Source organism: Euleptes europaea, chromosome 7 (genome assembly GCF_029931775.1).
Source record: "Euleptes europaea isolate rEulEur1 chromosome 7, rEulEur1.hap1, whole genome shotgun sequence".
Taxonomy (NCBI): domain Eukaryota; kingdom Metazoa; phylum Chordata; class Lepidosauria; order Squamata; family Sphaerodactylidae; genus Euleptes; species Euleptes europaea.
Genome location: NC_079318.1, coordinates 100849531 through 100858376, shown reverse-complemented (window position 1 = coordinate 100858376; position 8846 = coordinate 100849531).

Sequence of the window (8846 nt, the reverse complement as noted above, 5' to 3'; positions counted from 1 at the left end):
TGCAGTCGTCTTGTTTGGGGGCTTCCTGGAGGCCCCTGGTTGGCCACTGTGTGAACAGACGGCTGGACTGGATGGGCCTGGGGCTGATCCAGCAGGGCCTTTCTTATGTTCTTCTCTCCCTGTCCTTGCTCCACATGGGAGGCTGGTTCACAGATGTCTGACGCACCTTGCCCGGGTCAGCGGGTACAGCCCCCGTGGGCTGGTCGGGCGGTTCAGAACCCGAGCCTCCCCCCTTAAGGACACACTGCTGAAGGATCTTTGGGATTGCCGTTTTCATCTCCTCTGCTGTGGCCTGTCCTGCTCCAAACTGAAAAGCCCCTCTCTGGTTCTGCCACTGAGCCACGGCACCTCCGTTCAAAAGCTACGTGCGAGTGTTCTCATGCATGCATTTCCATCCAGGGCTCTATGGACACAGGTCTTCCATTTCCTACATTTAGAGATGTAGGTCAAGAAGCTAAAGGATTTCAAAAGGCAGAACTCAAGACAAAATACATGGCAGCAATTTAACTGCCAGCTAGGGCCTTTAATGCAGGGACGTTTCCCTGCGGTCACCCCTGCCGACTGCTTCGGCCTTCCTTTTGATTATGCATGCCTTTCCCGCCTGTCAGAGGTCGCTTCGCTCTCCCCATGTGTTTTGCCTGTATTTTCTGGATGCTGTTTTGAGCAGAATAATCGAAAGGAAGCCCCGAAGCAGTCGGCGGGGGTGACCACAGGGAAATGTCTTTGCATAAAAGGCCACGGATGGCCCCGGCTAGCCCAATCTCATCAGATCTCGGAAGCTAAGCAGGGTCATCCCTGTTTAGTCTTTGGATGGGTGGCAACCAAGGAAATCTAGGGTTGCTACACAGGGTACCGGTGCCAGGTCCCTCCTTGCCACCAGCGGGAGGTTTTTGGGTTGGACCCTGAGGAGGGCGGGGTTTGGGAAGGGGAGGGACTTCAATGCCGTAGAGTCCAATTGCCAAAGAGTCCATTTTCTCCAGGGAAACTGATCTCTATCGGCTGGAGATGGTGGTGGAGTCCCCGTCTTTGGAGGTCTTTAAGCAGAGGCTGGATGGCCATCTGTCAGGAGTGCTTTGATTGTGGGATCCTGCATGGTGGGGGGAGGGTTGGGGTCACTGGGGATGTGGGGGGGAGGTAGTTGTTAATTTCCTGCATTGGGCAGGGGGTTGGAGTAGATGACCCTGGTGGTCCCTTCCAACTCTATGATTCTATGATTCTATGGGATCAGGTGTAATAGCAGGAGATCTCCAGATAGCACCTGGAGGTTGGCAACCCTAGAGGCAACTCCAAGTGGGAATCTGAGAGAGAGGAGAGTGGCAGAGGGGAAGAAGACAGCGGAGATTTGCAAACTGGCGGGATGCCTCTTTGGCTACAGGCCTCAGCTACATTAAGTGATGACCAGGACTGGACTTCCCCAGCAGCTGTTAGCAGGATCCCTTTGCCCCCGCTTCCCCCCCAAAAAATGTCCACCGGATGACCAGGAGCCAACCTGCCTCGCTTTTATTCAAGGCCGGAAAACAGGCAGGCTCAGGAGAACCAGCCCAGGGGTCCCCTGCCTTTAGTCTCCGGTCTTGTGGAGCCAAAACCCAACAAATCCCTCATCCCCCCTTGGCTCCTGCCCCATGCAAAGACAGGACGGAAGGCGACGGGGGGGGGGCAGTGTCAGCAGAGGGTCAGGCTCAGCCCGGAGAATGGGCCTCTGTGGTAATTTACAGGCTGAGCAAACACTTTGGAAGGAAGACTCCGGTTTGGAAAGAACAACCCTACCCCATGAGGGCAGGCAGGCCAGAATCAGGAGGAGACACACCTGGCAGCCTCTCCCTCTCTCATTCAGGGAGAGGCGCAGGTAGGTGTCTTGGTCCGAGGCGCAATCCGGAAACAAAAGTTAGGCGGGAGTTTTTATCCCAGCCAATCAAAACAATACGGAAGAGCGTGGCTACCATCCATCCGTTTTGAAACCAGTTCCCAGCCGATCAAACTGGCAGAGCTGCCCCCAAACTGGAGTGGTATGGAGAGAGCGGACAGGGAGACACTTTCCTCCCTCTCTCATGATACCAGAACGCGGGGTCATCTGCTGAAGCTGGAGGGTGAGAGATTCAAAACTGATAAAAGGAAACATTTCTGCACACATCACATAGTTAAACTGTGGAACTCCCTTCCCCAGGATGTGGTGATGGCTGCCAGCTTGGAAGGCTTGAAGAGGGGAGTGGACATGTTCACAGAAGAGAGGGCTATCCATGGCTACTAGTCTAAATGGATACTAGTCATGATGCACACCTCTTCTCTCCAGGATCAGAGGAGCAGGCCTGTTATATGAGGTGCTGTGGAACACAGGCAGGACAATGCTGCTGCAGTCATCTTGCTTGTGGGCTTCCTGGAGGCCCTGGCTGGCCACTGTGTGGACAGACTGCTGGATTTGGTGGCCTGGGTCAGCTCCAGCAGGGCTTTTCTTAGGTTCTTAGGTTCCTACCGCTGGCCAACATGGTAACCCTCTGAAGCAATTCTCAAGAGGTTCCTCAGTCCAGTTTCCCCCAAGAGACACCTCTGCCTTCTTTCTTGCACGGCCACAGGGGCCCAATAGGGTGACCCTACCAAGCCCTCGGTCAAGCCCTGCCCAGAACCCTTTGGGGCACCCTCGCTTCCCCTCGCAGACATGGTGGGGCCTCTCAGTGAAGAAGCCAACTAAATGTGGGAAGGGATCCCCCAAGCGTGTCCCCAGAGACCGGCCCCAGAACCCCAGTACAGGAGGGGGGAGGCTCTCCGGGCAGGGGTCCTGGATTCGAGGGTGGGAACGTGGCCCTCCTGTGAACGGCCATAGAGCAGGCAGGGCCCTCTGACACTCGACCCGCCTGTTTCCTCGCCTGGGAAGGAGTGAATTATTCACGTAAAATTATGGCTTAGCTTGGCGTCACGGAGCCAGATTAATAGGTTCCTGTGCTGACCTTGTGTGCTCTGCAAGCCTCAAGGGGGGGCTCCTTCTTCCAGCCCCTGTATTGTGTTGCAGGGGGCTCCTTCGGCCCCTCCCTCCCCCCCTTCTGTGTTCCTCTGAGAAGGGTCCCAAAAGGTTAACCCAACTGGGACTGGAGGCCTGAGAAAACGGAGCCGCCACAGCAGCTGAACAGATCTGTGCTGGAAGCCAGAGAGACCATTTGCCAGAAAAGCCAGGCATCGAGCGGCTAGACCTCAGCGAGGCAGAGTGCTCTGGTCTCCTGACAGGGCCCTCTCCTTCCTCTCGCCCCTGATAAGGTTGCCAGCTCTAGGTTGGGAAATACCTGGAGATTTTGGGGGCGGAGCCTGAGGAGGGCGGGGTTTGGGGAGGGGACTTGAATGCCTAGAGTCCAACTTCCAAAGTGGCCGTTTTCTCCAGGTGAACTCATCTCTGTTGCCTGGAGATCAGTTGTAATAGCGGGAGATCTCCAGCCACTACCTGGAGGTTGGCAACCCTCGCCCCTGAGCATGCTCTTTGTGTCCTCTGGAAGAGAGGCTGACCCAAAGGCCCCTTGGCTCTCCCACTGCTGCCCAGAAGATCATGTCTCTAAGTGCCTCTGAGCATACACAAAGGAATTTGCTCTTAATTAATGAGTCTGGAGCCCTGGAGGGCTGCCGAGGGCCAAAAGCAACCCAAAGTGGATCCCAGCACTGCCGACCATACCTCAGAGACCATTCCCCTGATTCCCCTGATCGGTTTGAATTTCCCCATCTGCTCCTGGTAGCCACAGCCATTCCTAGACCTCCCTGTTCTTGAGCCAACAAAGACATCTGCCAACCTTGGCCTGGCAAGGCCCTGTACTGGAACTAGGTGGCAACAGGCTGTGCTGTGAGGGGGGAAAAGCTAATGCGATCTTGGGGTGCATCAACAGAGGCATAACATCCAAGTCGCAAGATGTCGTAGTCCCGCTGTACACTGCATTGGTCAGGCCGCACCCGGAGTCCTGTGTGCAGTCCTGGAGGCCCCACTTCAAAAAGGATGTGGACAGAACTGAGCGGGTGCAGAGGAGAGCAAAGAGGATGATCAGGGGCCTGGAGACCCAGCCCCACCAAGGAAGGGCTGAGGGAGTTGGGAATGCTCAGTCTGGACAGGAGGAGAGGATTGCTCTCATGAAGTATTTGAAGCTCTGTCACTTAGGAGAAGAAGGAGAGTTGGTTTTTATATGCCGGCTTTCTCTCCTACTTAAGGGAGAATCAAACCGGCTTACAATCTCCTTCCCTTCCCCTCCCCACAACAGACACCCTCTGAGGTAGGTAGGGCTGAGAGAGCTCTAAGAGAACTGCGACTAGCCCAAGGTCACCCAGCTGGCTTCATGTGGAGGAGTGGGAGAATCGAACCCGATATTCCTGATCAGAGTCCGCTGCTCCAAACCACTGCTCTTAACCACTACACCACACTGGCTTAGAGGAGGGCAGGAAGCTGTTCCTGTTGGCAGCAGAGGATAGGACTCACAATAATGGCTTTAAATTGCAGGAGGAACGGTATCGGTTGGATTTTGGGAAACAAAATTTTTACAATATTGTCGAAGGCTTTCACGGTCAGAGTTCATTGGTTCTTGTAGGTTATCCGGGCTGTGTAACCGTGGTCTTGGAATTTTCTTTCCTGACGTTTCGCCAGCAACTGTGGCAGGCATCTTCAGAGTAGTAACACTGAAGGACAGTGTCTCTCAGTGTCAAGGGTGTAGGAAGAGTAATATATAGTCAGAAAGGGGTTGGGTTTGAGCTGAGTATTGTCCTGCAAAAGTATTGTCCTGTAAGTATCACGATAATGTGCTAATGAGGGTATGGTATGTTAATATGGAACCATTGTATCCTGAAGTGATCTGTTAATGTGTGTAATCCAAAACTAATCTGTATGGCTATTGTTGAATGTTGTCTTTGTCTGGAGGTTTTTCAGGGCAGGAAGCCAAGCCTTATTCATTCTTAAACTCTCCTCTTTTCTGTTAAAGTTGTGCTGATGTTTATGAATTTCAATGGCTTCTCTGTGCAATCTGACAAAATAGTTGGTAGAATTGTCCAGTCTTTCAGTGTCTTGGAATAAGACCCTGTGTCCTGTTTGTGTCAGTCCATGTATATCGTATACCTTGCAGCTGTGGAGAAGTTTACATCGGGACCACAAAACGCAGCATACAAACAAGGATAAAAGAACATGAAAGATACTGCAGACTTGGCCAACCTGAGAAATCAGCAGTGGCTGAACATGGACTGACACAAACAGGACACAGGGTCTTATTCCAAGACACTGAAAGACTGGACAATTCTACCAACTATTTTGTCAGATTGCACAGAGAAGCCATTGAAATTCATAAACATCAGCACAACTTTAACAGAAAAGAGGAGAGTTTAAGAATGAATAAGGCTTGGCTTCCTGCCCTGAAAAACCTCCAGACAAAGACAACATTCAACAATAGCCATACAGATTAGTTTTGGATTACACACATTAACAGATCACTTCAGGATACAATGGTTCCATATTAACATACCATACCCTCATTAGCACATTATCGTGATACTTACAGGACAATACTTTTGCAGGACAATACTCAGCTCAAACCCAACCCCTTTCTGACTATATATTACTCTTCCTACACCCTTGACACTGAGAGACACTGTCCTTCAGTGTTACTACTCTGAAGATGCCTGCCACAGTTGCTGGCGAAACGTCAGGAAAGAAAATTCCAAGACCACGGTTACACAGCCCGGATAACCTACAAGAACCAAAATTTTTACAGTTAGAGTTGTTTGACAGAGGAATGGGCTTCCTCGGGAGGTGGTGAGCTCCCCCTTGCTGGCAGTCTTTAAGCAGCGGCTGGACAAGCCCTTGACAGGGATGCTCTAGGCTGGTCCTGCATTGAGCAGGGGGTTGGACTAGATGGCCTCTATGGCACCTTCCAACTCTGGGATTCTATGATTCTAATATTTCCTTTGGCGGCACAAAGACATTCAGAGTCCTACAGAGGCCGTGGGGGGTGGCTGCTTGCTTGCTTGCTTGCTTGCTTGCTTGCACGGGGCCTCTTTGGGCAGCCGGAATGCACGTTTTTGTGGTATGCGGCGAAGGCATGACGGAGCGTGTCAAGCAGAGGCCAAGGGAGGTTGCGACCTTTGCGGGAGAACAGAGGCCCGCCTGACACGACAAGGGAGCTTCTTGTTTTGAGACCGAGCAACAAGGAAAAGCTGTTTGGCAGAGGAGGGGGGCAGGGGGCCGCGTGGGAGGGGGGCAGGCAGCAGCAAGCCGCAAAACAGGCCCCTGTTTCCAGGAGGTTCCATCTCGCTCAGCCCTGCTGGTCAGGCCCTCCTGCTGCTGGAAAGTTCAAGAATCAAGTTGACTACCGGGCAACTGGAGGCCCAGATGGCTCCGGTCCCTGAGTAGGGTTGCCAGCCTCCAGGTTTGGCCTGGAGATCTCCCGGGATTACAACCGATCTCCAGACGACAGGTTTCAGTTCCCCTGGAGGAAACTGCAGCTTTGGAGGGTGGACTCTATGGCATCGAAATCCCTCCCCTCCCCAAACCCTGCCTTCCTCAGGCTCAGCCCCAAAAATCTCCAGGTATTTCCCAACCTGGGTTGGGAAATCCAATCTGGGCTGGGAAACACCTAGAGATTTTGGGGGTGGAGCCTGAGGAGGGGAGGGTTTGAGGAGGGGAGGGATTTCAATGCCATAGAGTGGGGGTTGCCAGGTCCCTCTTTGCCACCAGCAGGAGGTTTTGGGGGCAGGGCCTGAGGAGGGCAGGGTTTGAGGAGAGGAGGGACTTCAATGCCATAGCATCCAATTACCAAAGCGGACGTTTTCTCCAGAGGAACTGATCTCTGTCACCTGGAGATCAGTGGTAATAGTGGGAGATCTCAAGCCACCACCTGGAGGTTGGCAACCCTACCTCCAGGGGAACTGACCTCTGTCATCTGGAGATCAGTTGTAATTCCAGAAGATCTCCAGGTCCCACCTGGAGGTTGGCAACCTTATGTTGCAGCAACTAACTGTTGGGCATGCTTTTGCAAATGAGCCCAATAACTGACCTTGGACTTGCGGCCAGCATTGCCCGGGTGGGCTGGCAGGGTGAGAGCCCCTCCCCTCTCCTGTGTGAGACTAATGGGAGGGGTGGCCAACAGGAAGGGGATCATGACCCCCCCAGCAGAGCTTGGGGAAGGGAGGGGGGTGCCTCCCATCCATTTGGAGCTCTGCAGGATTGCACAATACAGTTGAGGGAGTACCCCAGGACAGTCTTGCTAAAAGGGGCAGGGGGACCCTGACCCAGGTATTTCCTATCCGTGGTCTTGCTACTTGATGACCGTTTGCCGTGGGTCTGGCCGTCGTGCGTTGCCCCATGCCGTGGCCTGCTCTTTTTTCCCCTTCTTGCAGAGCAAACACTGTTCTCATTCAAAAAAAAATTTTTTTTTGAGCTTGAAGAGCCTCTGGCTCTGGAGGTCAAGGGTGGCCCCCGCCACTTTGATAAGTTCTGGCAGCCGCTATAATTCTGAAGAAGGCCTGCTGGCAGTGGCCTGACCTCCCGCAACCCCCTTCCGCGAGCAAATCTCCTCTCCTATGGTGGGAAGTCACCCCATCTGGGGTCAGGCCCTGGTCAGAAGAAGAGGCCAAGAACAGACCCAAGACACCGCTGGACATTTGCCTCCCCCTGGGAAACAAAACTCAGCCAATGGGCAAAGACAACAAAACCGTCCCATCCTCTTGCTAGGGTAGCACCCCTTCACACATGAACCCTTGAAGCTGCCTTATACTGAATCAACCCCCCCTTGGTCCATCAAGGGCAGTATTGTCTATTCAGACTGGCGGCGGCTCTCCAGGGTCTCAGGCAGAGGCCTTTCACATCACCTGCTTGCCTAGTCCCTTTAACTGGAGATGCCGGGGATTGAACCTGCGACCTTCTGCATGCCAAGCAGATGCTCTACCACTGAGCTACACCCCTTCAAATCTATACATACCAAATGAATCTTCTGGAACGGGGGTGGGGGCAGGTTCCCAGTGCAGCCCAGCCTGCCTGCATTAGAACAAATCGGGCTGGTTTTTCTTCTTTTTTCTGTCTTTGCTGGCCACAAGAACAACCAAGGAGCAATGGAGGGCACCGAAACCGCAGGAACTCCCGTGTGCTGGACTCCCGTCCCTGGGACTTCCCACGCAGACTTTCCCCCAGCTTGTTATGCTGAGCCCTTACTCCCTACTCTCCCTATTGGAGCAACAATAGTATTTGATGCCTGGCTCCCAGTCCTGGGAAACCCCTCCCCTGATACAGCTGTTGGGGGATGGCAAAATGTTCCGTTAATTAATTCCATGCTGGCCATAATTAGACGAGGAATAGAGGATAGAACTGCTGCTGTCATACTGCCCTTGTACAAATCTGTGGTGAGACCACACTTGGAATACTGTGTTTTATTTATATTGCAAGCAGCCTTGAGTTCCACAGGGTAGAAAGGCAACTAATGTTTTAAATGTTTTAAAATAAAATAATGTTTTTAAATGAGATAAATCCACCACTCAAACGGAATCTCTCCCAGCCCAGCCCTGCTTGCCACTGGCGTGCATGTGAGAGCTGTCCAAACACTGCACCCCCATGCACCAAAGCAAAACCTGAGGAAGAAGTTGGTTTTTATATGCCAATTTTCTCTATCTTTTAAGAAGAATCAAACCAGTTTACAATCACCTTCCCTTCCTTTGCCCGCAGCAGACACCTTGTGAGATAAGTGAGGCTGAGAGTTTGGAGAGAGAGCTGTGACTAGCCCAAGGTCACCCAGCTGGCTTCATATGGAGGAGGGAGGAAACAAACCCAGTTCTCCAGAGTAAGACTTCCAATTAACCACTACCCCATGCTGCCTTTTTCATACTTTGGAGCATGCTAAGACCAGGGA